Here is a 26349-nt window from a genome sequence, read left to right on the forward strand (position 1 = left end):
GCGCCGCCTCGCGCTCAGGCGGGCAGGCGTCTACCTGCAGCCCCGGCACTCGCCCCAGCCTCTCGGAACCCCCTGCCCTAGGGCGCACTTGAGCACCCGGCCTCCGCGCACCGAGCGCCCTTCGCGGAACTTGAGCCAGGGAACGGTGGATGATGAGAGGAGGAGAAAATCGAGGCTGAACGGGAGGGCAGGGGAACAGGGAGAGATGGGCTCCGAGCCCCCACCGATCACCTTCCAAACTTTCGGAGGAGGGGTGCGAAGGAAGGGGGCATCCCGACCCGGGCGCGGGGGTGCGCCTCCCCCCCCACCCCGCCGGCAATGTCCGCGCCGACGCGGAGCTGACAGCTTCCCCGCGCCTCGAGAAAGCCCCGGGCTCGCAGTGGAGACAGAACCCGAAAAGACAGGCAAAAGGAGAGAAAACTGCTCGGCCAAACGTGGATGATCCGCCACTTAATCCAAAAGTTAAATCCCGAAAAACGCATCCCGCCCCCCCGCTCCCCGCAAGAAAGTGGAAAATCAGATCCTTCAGTGCCCCCTCCCTCCCTCCGCGGAGCAAATCCTGGAGCCAAAAAAAAAGAGGGGGGGGGGAAGAGATAGCAAAGGGGGGCAGAGCGGAAGAGATGGTCGGGCTGAGGGGATGTGAGCGAGAGCGAGCGAGAGCGAGCGAGCCGGGGGCAGAGAGGGAGAGAGGCGGAGAGGGAGAGAGAGGGAGCGAAATATCAAAGATTGTGCAAGATCAGGCTGGAAAGATAATCGATACTCGACCTAAATTTAACACAAACTACTCAATAAAAGTTAAAGAAAAAACTTACTTTCCATTTCCCCTGCAGTTCCTACTCGATCTTCGCCTCTTTTTTGTTTTGCTTTTATTTTACTTACAGCTGATCACATCCAAGTAAAACGAGAGGGTTCATTAAAAAAAAATAAAATAAAAAAATAATCCTCGAACTTTATTGGGTGAAAATCAAAACGCTGGAGCAGAAAGTGGGGGGCATGGAGCGGTCCTCGGGGATCCGGGAGGAGTTAAAGCATGTGCCGACCGCGGTCTCGCTGTTTGGTTGTGAAGGGGTTGGGAAAAGGAGGAAAGGAAATGAAAATCCGATATGTCTTTATTCTGCTAATTATTATCGTTTTAGCCCTGTTTAAAAAAAATGGCTGATTAAGTTGAGTGCGCATGTCTTTGTGTGTCTATTCCCGATATGCACTCTGGGAATGAGAGAGGAGAGCGAGGGAGAGGGAGAGGGAGCGGGGGGGAGAGAGAGGTGTAATTAGTGAGGTGATCAACATTCCCCAGACTGCAAATGACGCGCAGCCCGGACTCGGAGCAGCCCCAGAGCCTCGCGGCTTCCGAAGCTCGGAGCGCTGCGGCGGGAGCCCGGGACGCGGCGACCACGGAGAGGGCAGGGACTGGGGACCTCCGGGGCTCGCACCCCACGCGCCCCTGTGCGCGCGACTCCCAAACTTCATTAGACACACACACACACACACACACACACACACTCAGGAAGGAGGGGGAGAAAATAAAACACAAATACCTCCCAAGCCGTGCCCTTTAAACACTCCGAAAAAAAAATTTTTTTTTCTCATTTTAATGAGGCAAAGTAATTATTATTGGACCAGAGATGTGTTTACTAGGGAGCTTTAAGCAGCAATAGGAGAGTGAGGGCACTGGAAAGGTTTTCTCTGCTGAGTTACTTCTGCTACGTCCAGGAAAGCACTTTAATGGCGAAATGCAGGGTCCTGAGCAAATATGCAGATATATGTAAATAAAGGGTGCCTGGCTGTGTGCAAACACAGCTCTGCCCTGCCTATTTCAAAAGGCGGGATTGCACCCAGGATCCGTAGACACTCAATTTAAACACTTTATCTTTCGCTGGCAACATGTAGGAGAGAAAACCCAGGGCATGGAAGATGGAAGGGGTTAGTTTAGTCAAAGTAAACTTTCAAATGAGGATAAGTGCTGGTTGCAAGGGTGTTCATGAGGGTCTTGATGCTAGCCTTTACGTAATATTTTTGAATATTTTATCAGAATTGCATAAGTTCAATGTAATAGCTTTAAGAAGACTTAGGAAGAAAACCTTTCATCTTGTGAGTCTGTTGAATTATCTTTCTTGAAGCACATTATGATGAATTTTAAAACCCCACTACAGATCTCATTAGAATGAAATATACTTGGTATTTTCTGGTGCAAAATTTAAGGTGGCTGATTCTCATTTGAAAATCTAATTATCTCTTTCCAATATTACAGATGTGAATATGAGTGACACTTTCATTAAAAGATAATTAACTAAAACTAGGAATAGACATACTTTTAAATACCCCCTACTGAATATGGAATATATACCTCTCTCTATATATATCCGTTGCTACTCAAAGATAGCATCTCAATACACCGCCACACCACAGGTTACAAGTAGATACCATCTATGCAATATTTCAAAAATAGGAATTCTAGAGAGAAGGTGAGAGTAACAAATCAAACAAGCAAAGAACAGGAAATACTTGCAATGGCCAGCTTCCTGGACAGGTGAGGCATCAGCTCCTTTGGAGCTGACAGGCCTTTGAAGTTCTAGATGGCCAGGATCTGCTTCAAAACCTTGTCTTAGGCCTTAAGCACCAAATCTAGGAAATACCAACTGAAAGGTTTATTGCGCAAGCACTAGAAACAACAGAGCCTGCAAACATGCATCTTTCTGGGCCCGAAACCTTGTGTTATCAGGGAACATTTGGAAAATCCTAAGACTGATGCAAATGGGATTTAAAAAACCAAACAAAACACCTGGGAGGATAAAAGCACAGGCGTCAAAAGCTCAGACTTAGGCCCAGATCAGGAAAGCTGGTTGCCTACAGCAGCTGGTTAAGGTTACAATGAAAGTGCAGAGGCTTGGAGTGGAGACTAAACCCTAGATATGGTCTTTATTAAGAGAGAAAGAGAGAAAAAAAAATCTCCCACCTTAGGAATCTAGAGTCGGTACATGTACTAGTGTGTTAGAAACCAGTACTACTAAACGTTAACAGAAGGAAAACTATCTACTTCTCCAAAGACTTCCTTCCATTTCAAACTTATTTCGGAAGAAATCTGCCCAGAGTGGATGGCTTCCTAAAATTTCGGAGTTACTTTGTTTACAGCCCCACCTTTACATGGCAACTCTCTCAGGAGTCTGCTAGTGGGTGTCTGATTGCGCCTCAGTGGGGTTTATCCATGTGCCTTAGGAAATCTACATACCCAGGAGAGTAAAATTTAAATTCTCTGCAACTTACAAGTGAAGAAGGTGTTTATGTAGCGTTACTGTTTATCGAAAAACACCCCAGAGAGCAAAAATTCTGGCTTTAAAAACTATTTGAGGTGCGTGTATGGGGAAGAGGGTGGGGGATTTTAAAGAGGCTAAGGGGAAATGAAGGCAGGGAAACTTTCAGGTTCAAATCAGAAAAGATCAAGCCCTTCGCGGGAGAGGGTTCCATGTACAAGCTCACTGATGGAAAAACCATTTCCTGAGATTTCAGACGGGTAAATGCCTATGATGAAGGAAACACCTGAGAACAATAAGTCTGTTTCAGGCTCAGGTGAAGAAAGGGGTCTATTTCTGGCTTGGAAGAATAGGGAAATGATGATCATTTCGTTTTCAAGTTCTCCTTTATTTCTTTTGCCTCCCCCCGCCCGAAACACCATCAATAATATTAATGTCATTAATGTCAAAACACCAAACGTCAAATAAGGAAAAGCATTTTTAAAAATTTGGTGGCTATTTCTCTTCTGTGCCCGCATCCCTTCTGTATTGAAAAATACAGCTGGTGTGTGTGTGTGTGTGTGTGCGCGCGCGCGTTGCGGGGGGGGGGGGTGGTTATTGAAATCTAAGTAAGAAAACAAAAGGAAGAAGGATTTGTAAGAGGGGCGCCCACTTTTGCAATCTCTTCTGCTAGGAGTGTTCCCCCTCCGTGTGTGTGTGTGTGTGTGTGTGTGTGTGTGTGTGTGTGTGTGTGTGTTTCTTTTGAATCATCTCTTCCTGGTCCTCTTTCACCTCTTTCCTAAGAAGACAGGCTGGGGTGAGGGTCGGGGGTTAATGGGCTGAAGGGAAGGGGCAGAGAGGAACTAGCACAGAGTCAAGAGTTTCCTCCAGGGCTCGGCCTTGGAGAGCGCGGAGGGGAGCTGGGAGCCGCGGCCGCAGGTCTGCGAGGGGTGGGCCCGGAGGCGCGGAGCGCGGCACCGCGGGCAGGGGCGCGGCAAGGCGGGCGAGCTCGAGCCCAGCCCGCGGGCTGCTCCGGGGCGCGGGCGCGTTCCGCCAGGCTCGACCCGGCTGGGCCGCTGCCCCCGGCGCCCTCGTCCTCGGCCCCCGGCTCCGGGAAACCCAGCTGCTCCGCTCGAGTCCCTGCGGACTCCTGGCCGTCCACCTTTGACCCTGCACCCCCACCCCCACCCCCATCATCCCGCTGTCCCTAAACTCTGCGCGAACCCGCCGCCGCCCTCACAGAACGCTGGGCTACTTTTGATTCCAAAGTGAAACGAGCCGAGGTTTGCCTGCCGCACCTAGAACTTTGCCCAGACCCTCTTCTGCACTTTCCCCAGGGCTGCCCCCGGCGAGCCCAGCCCCAGGCTGAGCACTCGGACCCTGACCCCGGGTGCCGAGCTGAGGGAGCACCCAAGAGGGCTACCAGGTGGTTGGGTGTGGAGTGTTGGCAGCAAGGAGTAATTAACATGGAGACAAAAGGTAATTTCCACTTTCTCGGCGTATTTTATTTCCCAAATCTCTGCGGCGGACACTCTGGGCTTTCCCATCGGTTTGATGAGTCTTTAGCTGTCTATTCCCCACTTCCCCCGCCCTGCTCTGGCCAAGTCTCTAATAAATACCCCACCTCCCTCTTCCTTAAGTCTTCCAGTCCCAGACCAGCCCCAGCCCAAGGGGAAAAGGTTCCCAGTCTTTTGACCGCGCTTACGGGGTCTATAGATGAGCTCAGTTTGAAACGAGGTATTACAAGTGATTTCAGCGTTAGGAACTCTTTATATCACCACAGACACTTTCAGATCCTCAGCCCCCCTCCTCCTTCCCTCTTTTTGTTGGGTCTTCTCCACCCAGGGGCTATTTAACAAAGGCAGTCTGTTAACTAACATTTTTGTTTAACTCAGCAACTTCTTTCCAAGACACACTTAAACCTGATACCAATGTCTGTCATTTTGTTTGAGTGAAGAGGTGTGTGTGTGTTGGCGGGGAGGTGGTATATACGTAACGGGGAGATAGTGAAGTTGACAGTGAATCGGAAAGTGCAAGGCATATTGGGGAAAGTGTCACGAACATTATATTTCCAGTGGAATAACTGAAGAAATTGTGTGGGAAAGCCACTTCTCATTACCATGAAAAAAAGTATTTTTCCTTGAGAATTCACAAAAGGGAGGAAAGAGAATTTGAACTAACATTCAGAATGGACACTCTCTTTGATGGTGAGAGTAAACTAGATAAAATGACATTTAAAGAGGAAAAGCATTGTGAGTGTGTGTGTGTGAGTATGTGTGTGTAATATTTGTGGGCAGTAAATCCCTCCTTCACTGATTCTCTCCCCTCCCCCAACCTGGTTCTTCCCTATAGCCTTTTTTTTTTTTTTTTTTTAACATAAAAATGACCCCTCCTACTCCTGGGTTCTATCTCTGTATTTCCATATTCCCGTATATGTCTCCCTTTCTATACTTAAGTCCAGTATTTGCTTTAACTTTGAAGTAAATCGGTTTTATCTCCCCTCACCCCGGAGATTCTGACCCGGTTTTGTGTGTGTGTGTGTGTGTGTGTGTGTGTGTGTGTGCGCTCACGTGTACAGGAGGTCATTATGTTAGACACAGGTAAGGTAAGGTATGGGGAGGGGAGAGGGGTTATGGAGGGTCTGAGGGAAGAATTAAGCGAGGGGAGAAAGGAAAGACAAAAGTCAAGACGCCCTCTGGCCTTCCAGAGGTCAGGGCTCAGACAGTGCTGTGACCTCCTTTCCCTCTAGGCAACCAGCCCAGTGTTTATAAACAAAATCAGACAGGTCTGTTCCCAAACAGTAGCACTTCACCAACTTCACAAGCACTGCTATAGCTCTTATGCAAATGAATGAGAACTCCTGACCACCACTGCCCCCCCCCATCCCACACACTTGCACACTCACACCATCCAGGGTCACAAACACACCCTTCTCAAAATACAAGGAGATATTTCCAGCAAGAGTAGCCAACGAAATTTTACGTTCGGTCTGGGGAAGAGCTCTAACAGACAACGATGAAGATGGAAAAAGACAGACAAGCAAGGGAAAAAAAGAATATAACTGTGATTTCACTGAATAGAAGATACAGTTGTGATCTTTTTAAACCTGAAACATCTACATTTAGTTAGTGAAATGCAGTATAGACAATATATTAACTACAGCCACCAAACAGAATTGTTTTAAAACAAGACATTACAGTTATCCAAACATCCACATTTCTAAGGCAAAAAAAAAAAAAAAGGTCCAGATCTTTATAGCTAAAGAAAAGCCACCACCCACCTCTGTATGGAAACATCCCTAAATATTAGACAAAAGCACCATTAAATCCTACAGCAAACAAACAGCCCATCTGATCTAAGTTATAAAATGTATAATTAAATCCATCTTTAATTACAAAAGGCAGCTAGCAAACTAGATGAATCAAAGATTTTGAAAGAAATGTTGTTTGTCAAGGTATAGAAATGATAACTTTACATTATATTGTAATCAAAATTCCACTTTAGGAATAAACTACAAGAAAGGGAAAAAAGGTGAAAGCAAAAAAAACACATTAAATGATTTTCCAAGTTTTACTTTAAAATAATTATCGGTAAAAGTCTAACAGAAAAAGGTTAAAGAAAATATACCTCAGAGCAAAAAGATCATCTCCTTTTCTTCTTTGTCTATCAGTCCCCTGTTAAAGCATATGGAAAATGTTTTCAAAATGCCCAGATTTGGCACATTGTCATTGCAAAGAGAGGAGCGCAGTGATGCTGTTAGAGAAAATGGGAAATAAATTCAGGATTGGGTGCTGCCTCCTTCAATGCGGATTTATCTAAGTTTAAATTTAATATTCCGCAATCACTGAATGATCGCATATAATTCACCAAGATTTTAAGGGGTTTTATTTAAATACCTTGAACAACAAGAGGTTGGAATTTAAACCATTGCGGCCATTGCTTGTATTTTTTAAAATTTTCCTATTAGAAGAACTTTAAGTGGCAATTTCTGATAATAAAAGAAAAACGATAAAGGTTTGGGTTTTTTAAAGGGTTTGTTAAAGGAGAACATTAGCTTTATTAAAATCATTCTGAACGTAAAATCAAAAAGCACAAAATGGTTGTTTGTAAAACACTAAACCTTTAATCGATTTTATTGGCATTCCGATCGATTAGATAAACGGAAATCTATAGCAAACATCAAAGCATTTAAAACATTTTCTCTATCTCATTTATAAACAAAACTTTTCTTTTCAGCAGAAAAAAATGATTATCAAACGACTAACAGGAAATTCTTCAGATATCAAATTACGATAATAAAATTATTTCCACATGGAAAGGGATAATGACAATGATGATAGTAATTACAATAATGAATAATTCAACAACCCTTTGACATGTATGGAAGAACCTCGAGCAGAAACCACTCTTGGAGGGGGGCTACTTTAAAATAAATACTTTCTTTATTTTAAAAGGAAATATTTTTAAGAGACAGCTCAAGGGGAGTAGTTTAGGTGTGGCTGTCGGACTAGCGTTAATCTCCTTGCAGTTGCAAAGGAATCAATTTCTTTACCGGCGTTTCCCTTCCAAATTGAGTTACTTTTTATTAGCAAAGATTAATATGCAAATGTCAGTGAGCTCTACCAGATCTGGAAACTTGTATCTGAACCTGTCTTCTACTCATACTAAAACGTGATTCCCAAACTATAGAGGAGGGTGGGGGGAGAGGACTGGACGCCCCAAACCTGAAGGTCATTACACACATCTGATCCTTTAAGTGAAGGAAAACAGTTCATTTAGAGCTAGGAGAACTGCTGTCCGGAGTAATGCAACTATCAGAGCTTCTGGCATTCTGGCTGCAGCAAGAGGAAGTGTTGCTGTAACGGGTATTATGTTTATTTGTTAAAGAAAATCAATGAAAGTGGCTGTAAAGTAGTTAGTGAGACGTGGGTTTGGGACTTGCGGTGAATCGTGACTCCGGCATACTGAGCGAGCAGCTCTTCTTCCTGCCAGAGAAGTCCCCGCGTCGCCCCGAGCCGAGTGCTGGCGGCGCGGCACCTGGTCCCAGCTCGCGGGTGCTGCCCCGCGGTGCTCGCGCCACTGCCCGAGTCTGTGCAACTCTCTGTCCTTTCTGCCTCAGTCCTGGCGATTGCTGCCTCTGGTTGACAGAGGGGCCTTCCCACGCCCTCCTGCCGCTGCACACACCTTTTTCCGCCTGCTCTCTTACTGACTCTAGGAGTGCCTTTACGCTACAGGTCTGAACTTCTGCACTTCTTTTTCCTTCTCCTGGCATCTCTCTCTTCTGCATCTCTTCGTCCCTCCGGTGAATCGCCAAATATTCCCTACCTCCCCCGCCCCTCCCCCGTTTCTCTCTCCTGCCGTTTTAATTTAGCACCCGGGTCTTCTTACCCTCGCACTCCTATCCTCTCCTCCAGACATTCCAGAGAGTTCTCATCACACCAGAATGCACTCTCTTTCTCCTCCTCCTTCTCCCCTTGGGTTGGAGAGCCGCGGGGGGCCGGGGGGGGGGAGGTGGGGGGCAGGGGGGGAGGTGGGGGACGGTGGGGGAAGAGGGGAAGTTGCAAGTTCAACTCCCAAGGGATTCTATTCTTTTAACAGCTTTACTTTCCCTTTTCTTCTTTGCGTAACCTTCACCTACCTCCTAATTTATAACAGAAGCGGGTTCTTTCCCTTTCATTTCCTAGTTTACAGTTCCCGTCTGGGGGTGTTCGTCACACACGCAACTCTCTGTATCCCACCTCTCACGCCAGCATCGTTCCCGTACCCCCCATCCCCCGGGCTACTATTTTCTTTTACTTGGTTGCCGTCTAATTGCACTTTCTCTTCTCAGGATTAAGTTAGTTATCCTGATTTAAAGTTCTCCGGATAGCACCTCTTTATATTTGTCAAATGACTTCATTTCCCAATTGAAGGGTGGGGGTTGAAGGGGGCAGTGTATCACCCACTTAAGTCCCTTTTAACACCCCAGTCCCACCACTACCGGCCCGGGTCATGTCTTGTGTGAATGATAACGAATTCCGGACGATTTTCCCTCTCAACGCGTGTCAGTTACTTAGGAGTTATTCCTCAGAGCGTCTCAAACCCCTCACTTGCATCCTCTGGCTTCGAGTGGTCATCCTTCCAGCCTCCCCCACCACCCCGCCCCTCCTCTCCTTCCGTCCCCGGCAGCCCTGGCTGCGGGCGGAGCGCAGTCCAAAGACCTCGTCCTCTCACTTCTTGTTTCTCGCTGCTGCAGCTGCCGCTGAAATTCGCTGTGGCCGCTGCCTCTTCCCGCTTTAATCCCAGACCTCCAGTCATTGGGCAGCTCCTCAGAGGCAAGAAGTCAACACCATGGCAACCCGACAAGCCTATCAAATCACCGGCTGGTGTGACAGCGGCAACACTGCAGGCAGGAGTGGGTTGGGCAGAAGAGCAGAGTGGCCGCCACGCTCAGGTACACGGTCTGGGAGTGGACCGCAGCTGTCAGCCTCCAGGGTCTGGCTACACAGATGTGCACCACCCAATTCATACCCCTACCCTGTAGGTCTAGAAGAAGAGGAGGGAAAGGAGGGGGCGGGGGAAGAGATGCGTGTAAGATTGGAAGAGCTTCGCAAGAGAGTTTCAAGCTAAAAGTAATCGTAGCCCTAGATATTGTAAACTAAAGATGCCTTGTGTCCCAGTGTTCCCTGAAACCCAATCACAGTAGCCTCAGAATCAAATTTAAAGGGTTTGCACAAAGGTACGGGATTTTTCTTCACCAGTTCTATCACTTGCTTGGACAAAATTAATGAAACATTCTGGAGTTCCAAAAGGATATACAAAACTGTCACCTGTTTAAACTTTTACTGTCTGTGAAGTGTTGGATTCTGCAAAAACTCAACGTCACTTTCAGCTGTGCTGATTGCCTTGGAAATGACCTACACTTCACCTGAAACTGCCCTTTCCTTGTTCTTTCCTAAAATGTGGACTGTGTGTAATGTATGTTCTAGATCTCAGTTCTCTAGAGAAAAAGCAGAGCCTTAACTGGGAAATTTGAGCGTTTCTCCTGGGCCTACCTAGCCTTTGTAATTTCCTCATTTTCCTTAAGACACTCCCAAGTAAGCAGACGGAATAAGATGGGACTTTTGCTAATACTTTAGGACAACTTGTTAATTAACATGAGATAGATTGAAAATACGTTTTTCTTTTTTTGATTTTAAAAGCACAGAGTGTTTTTGAGAAACACAGCATACTTTTTCTCCATTATAATTCCACTGTGAAACCTTTAACAAATATTTGTATGGTATGTTATCATTAACCATATAAGCCCCTCTATCACTGATCTCATCATTGATTTCAAAGTTTCAGAACACGCCTTTGTCTGTTGAAGTTGGATAGGACAGAAAGAGAAATCCATTTCATAATGAAGTTCCTGTGCAATATTGAGGAAATCCTGTATGAATTCTAAAATCTACCCTTAAGTCCACCTCACATAAACACAATTCACTAAATAAACGGTTTTCATATTGATCTAACATCTAAACTTTTTTAGGCTCTAAAGTGTGTAAGTATTTAAATTATCCTTGGCATGCATAAAATCCTAGAGGACTGGAAAGGTTTCTTAAAACAGCAATTGTAATATTAAGCAAAGTAGGACAGAGCCAATTTTTGTGGCTCTAGAGAGAAATTCAATGAAATCTTGAACTTCATTTCCTTACTTTCTCTATATTTCATTGTTGATGGATCCTAATATTAAAACAGTACATTTTCAGCATATAATTTATTACAGACTCAAAATGGGTATAATAACTGACATTGGAGAAGCAGGTCATGATATGCTAGAGGAAACTTTTGGACATAATATGATTTCCCCTGCAGTGAAACTCTAATAGCATTCTGGTAACATTTTCTTATTCTATGCCACTCTGCAGAGTTGTTCAATGAAGAACCATCAAGCACACAGATCTGAAATTTGGTTATAGTTTAAGTAGTTAACTCAGTGCCAAGTTATTGATATCCTTTAATATTTTTGCAATTCACATTGCATTTGATAGGTACTGAGTGTTTACAGTGGGAAATGTATGAAGAAACATAATTCCATGATTTTAAGTGAAAATGCATATATTTAATCTGTTATCTTCCAGGAACAAACTTGTAAATTTAAAATGTTCTCAAAGATAAGTTCAATGAAATGCGCAAAAACCTTTCAGTACATTTTTAGCTTCAGTATGAATAAATGGGTACAGGAAATATAGCATTTAAAATTTTGTTATTTCACTTAATGAAATAGCATACTTAGTTAGTGGACAACTTTATGTATTTATTTTTGGGGCAACTTTAAATACCTTAGGTTCTATAAGACTATTTGTATTTGAACATGTGTAAGCTAGTCAAAGACATGGACAGATACTGTCATTCACATGTTTATTTGTAATATTTCTAATTTAAAAAATTAAAATAAGATGAAGTTCATAAATTAATACATTACACTTAAATGAAAACAAATATCTAAATATTCTATTAGTTCCTTTGCATTTCCTTGAAATGGTAATTTTTAAATTATTTTTTCCTCTGCCACATATAAATTATTTACAATTAAATAAGTTTTTGCATATACTATAGAGATATTTATTTTGTCATCATAAGTGAATTTAGTGTTTACCCTCAAACATACCCTCAGACTATACAGTATATGACCATCTGTTTAAATATAGATTTATGTACATGCCACACACATGTTGCTAGTCAGCTCTATATTCAAATCCTTACAATTAAAACTATTTTCTGTACATTTAGTGTTTTCACTGTGGATGCTTTTGGAAAGGGAGAATTTGTCTTTTTAGCTAATGAATAAAATGGTGGAATTAAATGCAGTTTAAGTGCTAAATTAAAAAAAAAAAAAATTCAACGCAAGATTGCCTTGCTCGTTTTCAGCAGAATGGATACCATCTCCATAGAGTTCATTCTTGACCTTACCTGAGTAAGTACTTTAACTTAAACTATGAGATGCACCTAGAGGGGTAAAACATTGAGCCTAATAGGAAGACAGTTAATAACCTTTTTTCATCCTCATGCACTATCAATCATGGCTGTCACCAGTATGCTGAATCAAAGCAAAAGTGTTCTTCACAGATGACTGATTAGAAACGCAAAATCACAAGATCCATCTTCATGGTCACTTTTATTATAGTCATTTTTAAACTGACAGCAACCTGCTCAGTTTCAGCACACTGGGCATCACAAATAGTGTCACTCAGTGCAGCTAAGCATGAGAAGAGGTTGGTTGGATTATACTTAAAAATAATTAGGCCCTCAACCTTTTGTGGAGCCGAGAAAAAGGTTTTTCTCCCTCCATTCCCTTATATTCTCCCCCACCTCCATAACTTGCTTTGATTCCACTGTATCATGAGTTTAATCATCTTGAAAGGAGGTGATTGGGGTATATATAGTTTTATCCTCCTTAATTATCTAGGAATTAGGAAATGGATATGTCCACTTGACAATTACAGATAACTTTTTGTCTACTGCTTTTTGTCAACTTCAGGACAAAGATCACGGCTACCCTTCTAGTTAAAGTGGGTTCTTTTTATATAGAAATGTGTTTTAAGACTAAAAGCCTGAGGAATCTACGTAGTCAGGTACTAGTGAATGATATCTGCTATGAGGGGCTCTTCTCTGTTGAAGGAATTTACTTGTATCACCTGGATGCTGTAGCATTGGAATTACTTGGATTATAACTATCTAGATGCATAATATTAAAGTGGCCAAGATAGTAACCACTAGGTGACTATGTAAATTCTCCTTTATCCCCCTGTATTATCTTCTTTAGGCCCTAGAATATTGAAACAATGATGAACTTGAAAAACCAACAAGTAGATATACATAAAACTCCTTAAACTAGGAGGTTTAAAATAGTTATAGCTGAATCAAATGATAAGAAACTTTCTCTTTCCTTGAAGTCTTGATCTTTATGCTACAAAGATGACCCTTTCAGGTTTATTTCATGCTATTTTTATACATTCCATTAGAATATCTTATAATATTATAGGGTATTAGTGATACAAATATATATGGGAAAATTGTAATGGAAATATTTCAAAATAGGATGTGATTCTCATGCCCATCTTATGAGCTCTTCATTTTCTATTTCAGGAAAGAAAACCCAATTGAATTTAAATTTTAATTTAGTAATTTGAACCAAAATGCCCTATTTGAAATTTCTATACAGTTATCTTTTCCCTTCATCTCAAATGTTCATTTCCTTGTTAGCAGTCAAACACACGCACACACATACAGAAAAAGAGAGAAGAAAAATTATCAATGAGATTTTTGTATACAGTATAATGCCTTCATACTCATTTTCAAACGTGTTAACATTCTACTTTAATAACTCTTTGTAAAGCTACCAATTCTTTTCCTCTGTTTCTACAAACATACCTACACCCCTTTATTGCTTTATTCTAGATTATGAGAATGCTTTCCTTCTCTACACAGAATACATCAATTGACAAGATATATACATATAATGATATCTCTGTATTTACACAGATGGCAGTAGATGCACAAATGTACTTTCTGTGTAAAAGAAGGCTAATATTAATTTCCTTAAATACTGTACATTGTTAATACATATTTTTCTATAAAATTAAGAGATTATGAAATATCTCAATTAGCTATTTAGTTTGATTTTATATTCTTAGGTAAATGAAGTTATCTTAGAATTTTAATAGATACATGTGTTAGTTGATATTTTAAAATATTTACACTTTTTAAAAATCATTGACAATACTTACCAATATGTTGTTAACTACGTAAAATTGTTTAAACAAAATGATTATATATTTTAACAGCTACATAATTTCATACATGACAATGTAATAATCACTTTAATGGCTACATTTTCAGTTTACTTTATGATAAAAACAATTTCTTCTGGCAAAATGTGTGTGTGTGAGTGTGTGTGTATTTGTGTGCTTAGTTTGGATAAATTTATACTTTTAGAAGGGGGAGTATCCCATAGGATGCAATATTATTTTTTTTAAGTTAATTTTCAGTATAAAATATTCTTTGTGACTAGGTTATCCTAGTAAGAATATTTATGGAAAAAATATTTATTTGAAATAAATGGACTGAATATAGCACTTATAATAGCTACTAAAAATAATTCAGTGAAATGACATGCATGATTTTTGCCATCATCTTGGTAAACTATACAGATGGTCACTATAGATTTTAAACATTTATCTTTAGTATGATTGATAAAAATTATAGATCTGGAATCATGTTTTCCTCACTACATGGGTCTTAATAGACAGAAATAAAAGTAGTTTTCCTTTATATTTTGGAAATTTAATCAAAACTACTTAAAAATTAACTTCTTTTGAAAGTTACTATGGAGAATCATTGAGAGTTTTGTTTTAACATAATTTGAAAACAATATTCACTTATATTTAAAGCATTATAGTTAATTTAGATTTTTTTTGAAAAATCTCAGCATCTTTATTTACTTGAAATGTTTGTCTATTTTGTTGTGATTTGTTTAAAAACATGTCAGTTTGTGCACATTGTTTGTGCTTATGTTTGTGTCATTGAGAATGTTCTTATGTTTAAATGAATACATAAAATATATAATTTTATTTAATATTAGAATATCATGATATACAGACTAAGATGAAACTAATAATTTAGTTTGTAGAGATATATTTAATACATAAATACATATTCATCAGAGAATATTTTAAACTAAAGAAAGACTAATGATGTTTGTGTATTTCATTTGGAACTGAAATTTATATTTGTGTATTGCATGTAGTACAGGATGCCTACATACTTATGTATAATTACACTGAAATACTCTCAAATTTAGATTATTGACTTCTTTAAATTGTAAAACGCTGTCACACACAAATATTACAATTATCCTGCCACACTTATATTTATGCAGCCTGAATATGCAGTTATGGTATCTTTCTTTTTCCTGGGGTATGATTTTCCCCTGATACTGGAATTGTTCTTTGTTGAATCTTTGTGATGAAAAAGAAAAGCTGTTATATGAGTGTCAGTTTGCAATAAATGTGTGAGAAGAGGTACAGTCAGGATAGACTGACCATCTTTGAGTGTGTCTTCTCTACCTGGGGTTCAGAGCGCCAGTTCCCTACCAGCGATATTTAAAGAGAAAAGAAATGAAAGCAAAGGTCATACAAAAATCACCTTTAACATTTTACAGTGAAAATGGGAAAATTTAGAAATATTTACCATAATTTGTTATACGATTTTAATTTCTTTTCTATATTTTTAAAATACTATTATTATAACTAACTCATTTAAAATTGTCATTCTGTTCAACTCTTTACTTACATAAAAGATATTCAGCCCTTTAAAAATCTCTAAAACGGAATTTATTGTTTTCTCTACCATTTGTTTTCTCCAAAGCTTCCTGCCACTCAGCTGAAGTAAAGCTTTAGGATGCATTTGATAACAGTAAAGCTAAAGGATGCATTTGATAACAAATAGACTGTTTTGATCAGCCTGTTCTATTCTTACCTTGAACTTCAATTTACAAAGTGGTATGCAAATAGATTAAATGACAACTTTTCAGAACACACCCCACGATGTTAGTGATGTTTTCAAGTAAAAAATTTAGGATACTATGATACAAAGATCCCTTTTTTTGATAGCTAAAACTTTTATATGTAAACCTTCACTTATGTATTACACAAGCACTAAAGAATTTTAATGCATTGCAGTTCATTTTGGAATATTTGCACAAACATTCAGAGTAGTATTATGTTGCTTAGTTATTTCATTATATTATATTTCACATTTAGATTTTCATTTGAATTTTCCCGTTTTCAGCATTTGGATATCATCTCATTAGCTATCATAAACCAGTAGTTTAAGGAGGGGTAATTCTGAAATGTAAACACCCCTTCTAGAATTTTACAGCATTGCCATGGCAGCGTTACTTTCCCCCAAACATTTCCCTGTTATGATTATAAGAAAAGATCAGATGCTGTGGCAATTTTGTTCATATGTGATCTTTCTTTGGAATTATTTTCAAAGTCAACCGTCCTTAGACCTTATTTTCATCTCCACAAAGCATTAAGTTTTGCTTCTTTGTAAAATATTTCTTCATAACATATCTTAGTTTAATTCACTTTTAGCAAAAGAAACACCCAAGCTCAATCTGGAGACCTCTTTCCAATATAATTTAGCTGGACCTTTTCTTAGTAAGGTTTTTCTGGTTTTCATTTTCACTTCATATTCTCAAATAAAAGATCCTTTGTTGTCTACCATTTGATTGGACTTAATGAAAAACACTCCATTTTAACTTAACAGTATTTCCTTTTGAATTTATTATATTTAAGAACACTGTCAAAAATCAAACATTTAATCTCAGGTTTTTATATTTCAAAATATATTACTATCACATGGCTCGGTGAGGTGATGTAAAACATATACTGAAAAGATTTCAAAAAGAAAAGCAAAAGTGAAAAAAAAAGAGAAAACCCCGTCTTCATTTTAATATGAAACTAAATACTATGGCTAATGTGGAGACTGGGTACAGCAGCTGACTGTAAAGTCGAACATGTGACAGGGTGCCAACAGCGGAATTGTGCAGTATTGACTAAATGAGGTTCACTGATTTGTATTGAGGCTAATATCTTCTTTAAACAATTCCGTGTAAATTGTGCGTATAAAGTCATTGGAAGCTATTTCTCAGGACAGCCTTGCTGGCTAGCTACCTGCTGGAGTGAGGAAGATAATCAATAGGAAGAAATAGAGCCGAGCATGAGCCTGGGAAGCTTCAGAGCAGTTAATGCTGATAAAAGTAGATGATGTCAATATTTGGGAATAGCACAACTCTAGGATAATAGACAAAAGAGAAGTGCATATGTTGTAGGGTGTTCAAACAGGGGCAAAATTAAAAGCCTAAGTGGCAGATGATGCCCAGGGCTGCAAAAGACATTATTTATTATAGGTATTGCTAAATTTCTCTTGAAATCCAAACAGAGGGAGACAGTCTATGAAAAAGATACCTAACTTTTCTCAGAAGCTAAAATACCCATTTCCATTTCAATGGTCAGTAGGTTTCTGCTCCTGATTAGTCTTGGATAAAGTGTCCTCCAAACATTTGGCAGATATATATTTTTACATATGTAATACTACATGTCTCAGGAATAAATAGTATTTTTTGGATTCTCTAAGTTGCTCCTAAGATATAGCAAATAAAATAACTTATAAAAGATAAAATGAAAATAGGCTGTCAATCAAAGGGTGATACCAGAGAAATAAATGAACCTAATAGCTTTTGCATACATTTCTGATTATAGCAGACACCTTCTTTTTTAAAGGTAGTAGACTTATTGGAAGTGAGGTAATGGTATATTTTTACTAATTTAATACTGAAAATCAGTTTTCCTCTTGCTGTCAGGTGATGAAATTTTGTTCTTCTGTGCTGATCTTTCTGCTGATGTATTATGACATAGTCTGTCAACATGAACAGATATGTGAAAGGAGATTGGGTGACTGAGACATACAACCTGCATAGAACTCTTCTTGAATTTTAAGCATGTTATCATGTTTGGGTACAACAAGTAAGATTATGCTTGCTTTAAGATGCTGTATTTTTTATATAATTTAAGCCCAAGCAAAACAGGTGGACTGTGTGACAAGGCTTTCAACATTAGAGTGAGCTCAACCCAAAACACATATTTCAGAATACCTTTTAAAAATCCCTTTCACATAATAAGTTGATTCCTTTCAGAAAAACAAAAGACCATTTGCAAAATATAACTTTCTCGACAAAGAGGAGGAATCCATTCATGCACATGTGATTATCAACTATAGCTATTTTCTCCTAAATTAAACAATTCCACAACTGTTCCATGCTTTTATTGTCACAGATGTTTTTATTGTTTGGTGTTAGATATATATCAAGTACATGATTCTGAAGTTAGGTGAAATAGCTAAGCTTTGATAGTTTTCATTTAACATCAAAAAACAAGAAATGCTACTAGAAAAGTAAATGTATTTATCTGGGACCTAATATTTTAAACATTATTTCTACCCCAAAATATAGGAATAAATAAATTTTACCCTTGTAATTCATTTTATGCTTTTATTTTAGGAATAACTATTTGTTTTGAAAATAATTTTTATTTTTATTTTGCTAAATCATACATTGGAGTTAATGTTTCAATGAAAATGATTTTGTACTCCAAATATATAATCTTTGTAAGCTTTCCCACAAATACAATTTGCTTTAAAAAATTGCTAGCATGTTGTCATACATCTTCTCTTTTCATCTTAAATACAGAGAAATAAAAGATCTTTGGTCATTCTTGAATTCTAAAGAAGGCTTCGTTTCAAATAAAGTATGAATTTTGATTTAGACACACAGAAAAAAAATCTTTTAAGATCTATACTTCAACTAATTTGTTAATCTTGTGCCACTTTTAGCATTTGTCACACATATAGGCCAGGAAATTGGCTCCATCTCATTCTAGCTCTGTATTGAATTAAAAACCTCCACTGCAAAGAAGAGCATGATGTGGGGAAAGAATAAATTTAGTTCTTTCTTTAGTAATGCACATATATTTCCATACATTTCACATCCTAAGGGAGACTATGAATGCATTCAATAAATACAAAACTATAAACTGTAATTCCAGAAAGGGAAAGGTTTAAACATTTTTTTCTGACTTTAATATACCATTTTAAGTTTGAAAACTGAAAATGAAATCATTTCATTTTTTTATTTTTTTTTTTTTTTAGTAGACACCTTCAGTATTAGAAATAAATCTAAAATAATGGATCTTAGTTGTCCCTTCCTCTTGGTTAATATTAGCAGTTTTTAGATCAAAGCAAATAAAACATCAGCAGTGACAAACTGAGAAAAATGTTTTATACTAGTTGAGTCTATGTTTGCATTCAATCCACCAAAGTCCATCCTGGCTAATTTAGTAGACATTATATGCAAACCATTTATGTACAGACATTAAAAAGGAGTGTCCATTTCTATTTCGTGTTGCTAGGCTGACAGAAAAAGGTAATTTTCCATAGAGTATGATAATAATGGATAGATTTGAAGCACGATGGGTACATTTCTAGGAAGACTTTGTTAAAAATGAAACATGCACCACAGGTGAGGGAGATTACTAACTCTGATATAGACTCGCCGAAGGTGTAGTTCACTCTGTTCAAGTATTTGAATCTGTGACTGTGGTCTGAGGAGACAGTGCTGTGTGGTAGATTTATGATGGTCTCACGGAAACAGAGCTAGCAAAGATTATGGCATACTTGTTTAGAAAAACGGTGAACTGAAGGTTCCTGATTTATACTGACATATATCTCGATGAAACCAAGGTTTGCAAATTGCCTTGAGAAGTCATCTTTTTTTAAGTGCTTGATAGGTCCCTAAATGTACATATCTATTTTAAAGCATCATCAAGAATGCTGATACAGTATTTGTAAGAATTTTCTCTTAGATCTTGAGGTTAAAAAATATTTTTATTTATCTATTTCTATTTCTTAAATACCTTCAAAGTTGATATCCAGTAAAAATCATGTCAGTTAAAGAAACACACTCCAAAATAGTTAAAAACTAAAAAGGCCAGTATTATGAAGAATTCTGAAAAATTTCACAGTATGCCTGCATATTAGTTAAGAGATTCAAAATCTTTAAGGTTTTTGTTTTTTCACATTTACATTTTTATTCAAGGATAAAGAAATAGCCTGAAAAGAAAGGGTTTGAATTGGTCCACTTAAAATCCATCGCTCCCTGGCTCCTTCCTGTTTTAAGCGTTTAATCAACATGGTCTTCGTTTGAAGAATGTGGCTGTTTCTCTCTTCTTTTGTGAGGCTAGTGAAGGTACTCCCTGACTAAATTCAGGACTGAAATTGTGAGTTTATATGCTCATCGATTTTTTTTTTTTTTTTTTTGTATGGGAAGTCTTATCTGTGTGTGATTAGAATGGACAGAATGCATGACACAAACTTGTAATCATTCTGCTATGCACATTACAATTCCTGAGAATGTTATTCCTTCCTTGCCACCCCTTTGTATTTTTATAATAGTCCACAGTGTTACTATTTATATTTAGGAGAAACACAAATTCTTTTCTCAGATCCCATGATACCAATTTAGATGCTCCTACTTAATCTGAGAAATTAATATTTGGGAAAAGACAAGAGGATTTTGCAATTAAATAACACAGCCTTGAAATCTTTGAAATCACAACCCCTTTAAAATCCTCATTCTATTGGTGCCATTATCCTTGTTTTTTACAGCTTTAGGAGTTTGGATGCTTAATGCTGGTATTGTGTGAAGTGGGTGTTCCTGGAAGTCACACTTATGAATTATTGTGTGCCCCAACTGCTTCCAGGCATAAAATTTCTCTAACAGACAGCAGCTGACAGACTGGGAGAATCTGGCTCCAAGTGTCAGATAACGTCTAACTGTAATATAAGTTTTGAACGTATCTTTTGGGTCTCCTTTCTTAAGAATTTAGTAAAAATGAATGGAATATATAGGAAGCCTAACCTCTTTAGCACAACTCAGCATCTCAGGATACCAATTTTTTTATGGTAAAAAAACCCACATAACATAAGATGTACCCTCTTATCAAATTTTTTTAAGTGTCCAGTATTCAACTATAGGCACAATATTTTACAGCCAATTTCTAGATTTTTTTAATCTTACATAACTGAAACTTTTTACCCAACCCCTCATGTCCATGCTCCCGAAGCCTCTGGCAACCATTTTATTCTGTTTTTATTAATTGGACCATGTAGATCTCTCACTTAAGTGGAATCATGCGACGTTTGTCTTTCTGTGACCACCTTACTTCACCTAGCATGATGTCCACAAAAGGCATCAGGATATCTTTTTGGTTTAGCCTTATTCTCTCTTCCTTTGGAGGATCACAGAGAACCGGCTCAGCTGGAATGTTCCACATGGACTAGAACAGCACACTTACTAGGAGGCCGTGGTGGGGGAGGGGTCAGAACGGAAAGACTGAGGAATTCTTATAGCAAACAGGTACAGTGAGACTCGTGGCCACCATTTTCGTCATTGCTGACAGTTGGGAAACTCAGTGAATGTTAATTGAGTGTGCATTGTATGATAAGGGCTTCACTTACATTGTCACTTTCATCCACTCAGGTCCTCACTGAGGTAGATGTAGTTATTATCCCCACTTCGTAGATGAAAGAAATTGAAGCAGAGGGGTGAAGTCACTTGGCCAAGTTGATAGAGCACAGGAGTACTAGAGATGAGATTCAGTGTCCCCCTGGAACCCTGTCATGCTGCTTCTCTAGAAGTCCCTTAGTAAAACCTGGTCTTTTTTTGTTTAAATGAAACTGAGTAAGAATATAGTCTGTATCAATGGAGGAGAAACAGCTCTTCCTTCTTTTCTTTCTCCTCAGTAAGAAACAAGGAGAAAGCATCCTTTGCCAAAGTCTGCTGGCTTTGTCTAACTATTTTGTTCTGAAGCAGGGTAAACATATCAGAGTTAGATATACATCCCAGGATACAGATAGCAGACTGTTCAATGTGGCAGCTTTAATCTCTGAGGCTTCTCCAGTGATACCGTGTCCAGATCCCAGCCGTGCTCAGTGGTCTGAATTTACTGATGGGTTTGTAAAAGATGTACAAATTTAGTAAAATCCAAGTATTCCATGTAAAAGGATCTGGTTTGAATTACATGTTTTGGTGACATTATCACATGGATGGTGCTCTGCTTTCCACAACTGTATTCTCTGATTGTGGCTGTTGTATTTACATACTATTATATAAGATCAAGTATAAATCTATGGTTCAGTGGGAGAATTTATTAGTTTTTACTCCTTAGATAGACAGGATTTCGTGCTTAACTTTCTATGTTGTCATCAGTGATTGCTTTTATTATTAGTTCTGCTGCATTCAGTTTTGTTCAAAAAGACATTTGCTAAAAATTACTTTTCTTTACTCATAAGAGTTGCAGGTGATGTGAAAATCAGCGATACCTATTACAGGTGTATACCCTGCTGAAGTAATATGAGTAGTTTACTTCCTTAAAAATTATAGTGTTTATATGTATAGAGAATACTTTGCCAATAGTAGGTGCTCAGTAAGTGTTAAACAAGAAAATGCATATTTGCTTTGATCAAAATTTGATTTAAAAGGACTGATCTCAACATTGGTTATTCAGATTTGTTAAAGATTACTTTGTTTTTCCCCCCATAGGCTGCCATGAAAATGGGGATCTAAGAAAATACAGTGTTCTAGCACCTCTAATGATGCAAACAGAAAATGTCAGAGGTACACAATTATTATTCAGCAAACAATAGAATAAAATACATTAGAGTGGAAACATTGGAGCCAGTGAAAAGAAAGTTAGAACTCTAGCTCTAATTAATATGGTGTTGTGATCCTAGACCAGTTATCAGTCTCTTCAGACCAAGTTTGCCTTTTCTACAAAGTGGGTATTATAATAACAGGGAGGGACCCCTTAAGAAATGGCTTTTAAATATTCTGTGGAATAGCACAGTCTGGCCTTGTGTAAATACTCAGTAAACTTTATGTGTCGCTATTCATTTGTAGGACGTTTTGATGGCTTTAAGTTTTTATAGGTTTTCTATTTGAAAAGTTCTATTTTTAGTATGTTATAGTAAGGAGTGATCTTTCAAATCAATAACTGTTTTCTTCCGAGGATTCTCTTAAGAATCAAAGCAGACTCCAAATCAAGAGGAAAATTTTTAAAAACAGAGATGTAATTCAGAATATTATGATTCTGTAAACTTGTTGACTTCAAAACATGAAACTTGAAAAATTTGGTTTTATATGTGGTAGAAATAACCTATAAACCATATTTTAAATTAACTACGTTTTTCTTTCATAGTTGGCATCTGATTCAGATTTTTGAACAGGGATGTGGTTACAATGGTGAATGAGATATTGTATATTTAAAAATCTTGTAGCTCTATGGTATATTTAATGACCAAAATTATGATGTAAGACCATTCAGGTAAATATTAATTCCATGAGACTAATTTAAGAGCAAAAAGTTAGAATGTGATGTATATTGTGGGCTCCCAAGAATGCCGTGTTTTTTTACAATGTTCTGAAGCTGTGTATCTGTCACTGTTGTGTATGTATACATGAATGTGGGTGCCTATGTGTTCATGAACTGAGAAAACAAAAATTTTAAAAGTCCTTGTTTTATTTCATCTTTCATTGCCTTGTTTGTAGGAAAAGAAATAGCGTTTTCTTCTCTCACCCTTAAGTGAAGAATCTATTTCCCTGAAGGGAAATTACATGCATGCATAAATGGTCAGACAAGGCTTGTGTAACACAATCGTGTAAGCTGTGAAGGTGTTATAAATAGCAAAATTTCTTCAGCAGAAGTAGTGATATTTATGATAAGTTTTCCACGTTCCTTCATTTTTAAGTTTTCTGCTTTGTTTCAAAGTCTTCTAGGCAGTACCATACATATATATATATATATATATATATTTTTTTTTTTTTTTTTAGAAAGAATGGTAAAGCTCTATCCTTTTATCACTGACAGGAATAACAAATATCCCATCTCTCCCTGTCCTTTGACTTGGGTGACTTGTGCCCTCGTGTGTGACCGAAAGGCGCCCTTTCTGTTGACAGCTACAAGCAAAGTGGAGATGCTTTGTCGGACTGTATGCACAGTCCAAATAAACCAGGATGTTCAGAACGATTTGGGCAGCAAAAGTGTAGCTTCACGAAGTGCAGTATAGCCATCTTGCTGGACACTTAGACAAAACAGACAAAAGGACAGAGATGGAGCATTCCTAAATGTTCAACCATATTTCATTCATAGATGAAATGAATTAGATGATTTAGGATTTTTTCTAACTGCTAGAGACAAAAACGTTTCTTGTATTAGATTGCTGGAATTAAGTCGAATTTTCAGAGTCTAGAAGCTGTATTTGGTAAATTTTCTCTTTCCAAGAAAGATATTAGGCATTATTTTCCATTCTGTGCTGTACTGTGCTTAGTCACTCATCGTGTCTGACTCTTTGCGACCCCGTGGACCTACCAGGCACCTCTGTCCATGGAGCTTCTCCAGTCAAGTATACTGGAGTGGGTTGCCATGGCCTCCCCCAGGGGATCTTCCCAATCCAGGGATTGAACCCAGGTCTCTCACAATGTGGGAGGATTTTTTACCATGTGAGCCACCAAGGAAGTCCAAATTTTCCATTCTAATTTGGTATCAACGTTAAAAGCTTGTCTGAGTGCCATCTGTTATCACAGGTATCATCAGATGGAAATCTCATTCTTGAGCTTAACTCTTATATTCTGTAAGCCAGGACAAGTGGGAACCAAATAGTAATACCTCTATAAGGCTGACTGCCTCACCCCAGATGGTTGCTCTGTAAATGTAACCTCATGATAGAATGAAGATAGTATATTTTCCAAATCTTTTGCAAATCATTTGTTCTTAACCAAAAAGCCCAAGATTAAGAGAATCTGCCTGCAATACAGGAGGTGCTAGAGATGTGGGTGTGATCCCTGGATCAAGAAGATCCCCTGGAGCAGAAAATGGCAACCCACTCCAGTATTCTTGCTTGGAGAATCCCATGGACAGAGGAGCCTGGTGGCCTACAGTCCATAAGGTCTCAAAGAGTCAGACATTACTGAGAGACTGACCACATACACACACACAAACCAAGAAGCCCAAGATTAAAGAATGCCTAAATGCCAATAAGAGAAAGGAATATAAAGAGATAAAGAATGTGAGCAAAGCTTTGTTACTCTATTTAGTCTTTTCTAGCAATTTACTCAATCATATAACTAATATATCTTGGGTCCTCACAATGTGTTTGAAGAAGAGGCACTGTAGAACTAGAGATACAGAGCATGAACAAGACTGGAAGCTCTACCTATTAAATAGGAGTGAGATGAACATTTAATTCTAGAACAATGTAACGTAGCAGGCAAAGTTTCTTAGCAGGGCTAAATTCAGCATTGCAAGTAGATAAATAGACATTGTATCGAAGAATATTTCCATCCTGTTGTAGAATTGTTATTAATTTTATGGCTAGATGCATTCTAACTCTTCATATTATTAAAGTTTTAGATGGATTCTGAACTTTTGCTGTTATAGACAGTATTATTGTTTTGAAACCTGAAGATTGCCTCAATATCCTATAATACAGACATAAGGAAATAAGACGTGGCTTGGAGGTACATGGCATGGAAGTATTAGGGCTCCCCTGCTAGCTCAGTTGGTAAAGAATCTGCCTGCAATGCAGGAGACTCTGGTTTGATTCCTGGGTTGGGAAGATCCCCTGGAGAAGGGATCAGCTACCCACTCCAGTATTCTTATGCTTCCCTTGTGGCTCAGCTGGTAAAGAATCTGCCTGCAATACGGGAGACCTGGGTTTGATACCTGGGTTGGAAAGATCCCCTGGAGAAGAGAAAGGCTACTCACTCCAGTATCCTGGCCTAGAGACTTTGCAAAGAGTAGGAGAAGGCAATGGCACCCCACTCCAGCACTCTTGCCTGGAAAATCCCATGGACGGAGGAGCCTGGTGGGCCGCAGTCCATGGGGTCACTAAGAGTCAGACACGACTGAGTGACTTCACTTTCACTTTGCACTTTCATGCGTTGGAGAAGGAAATCGCAACCCACTCCAGTGTTCTTGCCTGGAGAATCCCAGGGACGGGGGAGCCTGGTGGGCTGCCGTCTATGGGGTCACACAGAGTTGGACACGACTGAAGCGACTTAGCAGCAGCAGCAGCAGGACTCGACTAAGTGACTTTCACTTTGGGCTTCCCTGGTAGCTCAGATGGTAAAGTATCTGTCTGCAGTGAGGGAGACCTGGGTTCAATCCCTGGGTTGGGAAGATCCCCTGGAGAAGGAAATGGCAAACTCACTCCACTTACCCTTTTTCATGGAAGTACAATAGAGGATTATGCAATAGTAAAATGATTCTTGCCAACAGTCTTTAATAATTCTAAAATGAAAAAGCAAAGCAAAAACTGAATTACATGTACACATAGATGTATTAAGAGCTCAACTTTGTATATGTATGAAACTATCAAGGAAATTTTATCAAACAATTATTATGGTTAATTTTGTATATGGGGTTATAGGTAATAAGTAATGCTTTTTCTTTTTATTCTTTGCTTTTTTAAAGTTTTTCTC

At 38.8% G+C, this 26349-nt stretch overlaps 1 protein-coding gene and 1 long non-coding RNA gene across 5 annotated transcripts in view; one reads left to right on the top strand and one right to left on the bottom strand.

Moving 5' to 3' along the window:
• Nucleotides 1-1154, bottom strand: part of ZFHX4 (zinc finger homeobox 4) — a 202070-nt gene extending 200916 nt beyond the window's left edge. For all 4 annotated transcript variants that reach the window (XM_070382223.1, XM_070382222.1, XM_070382221.1 and 1 more), the window contains exon 1: nt 813-1154. The gene's annotated coding sequence lies outside the window, so the exon portion shown is untranslated. The remainder of the gene's footprint in view (nt 1-812) is intronic.
• LOC138990694 (uncharacterized) overlaps nt 1-26349 on the top strand; it is a 40435-nt gene that overhangs the window by 838 nt on the left and 13248 nt on the right. The window lies entirely within an intron of this gene.

Source organism: Bos mutus, chromosome 14, assembly GCF_027580195.1.
Source record: "Bos mutus isolate GX-2022 chromosome 14, NWIPB_WYAK_1.1, whole genome shotgun sequence".
NCBI lineage: Eukaryota > Metazoa > Chordata > Mammalia > Artiodactyla > Bovidae > Bos > Bos mutus.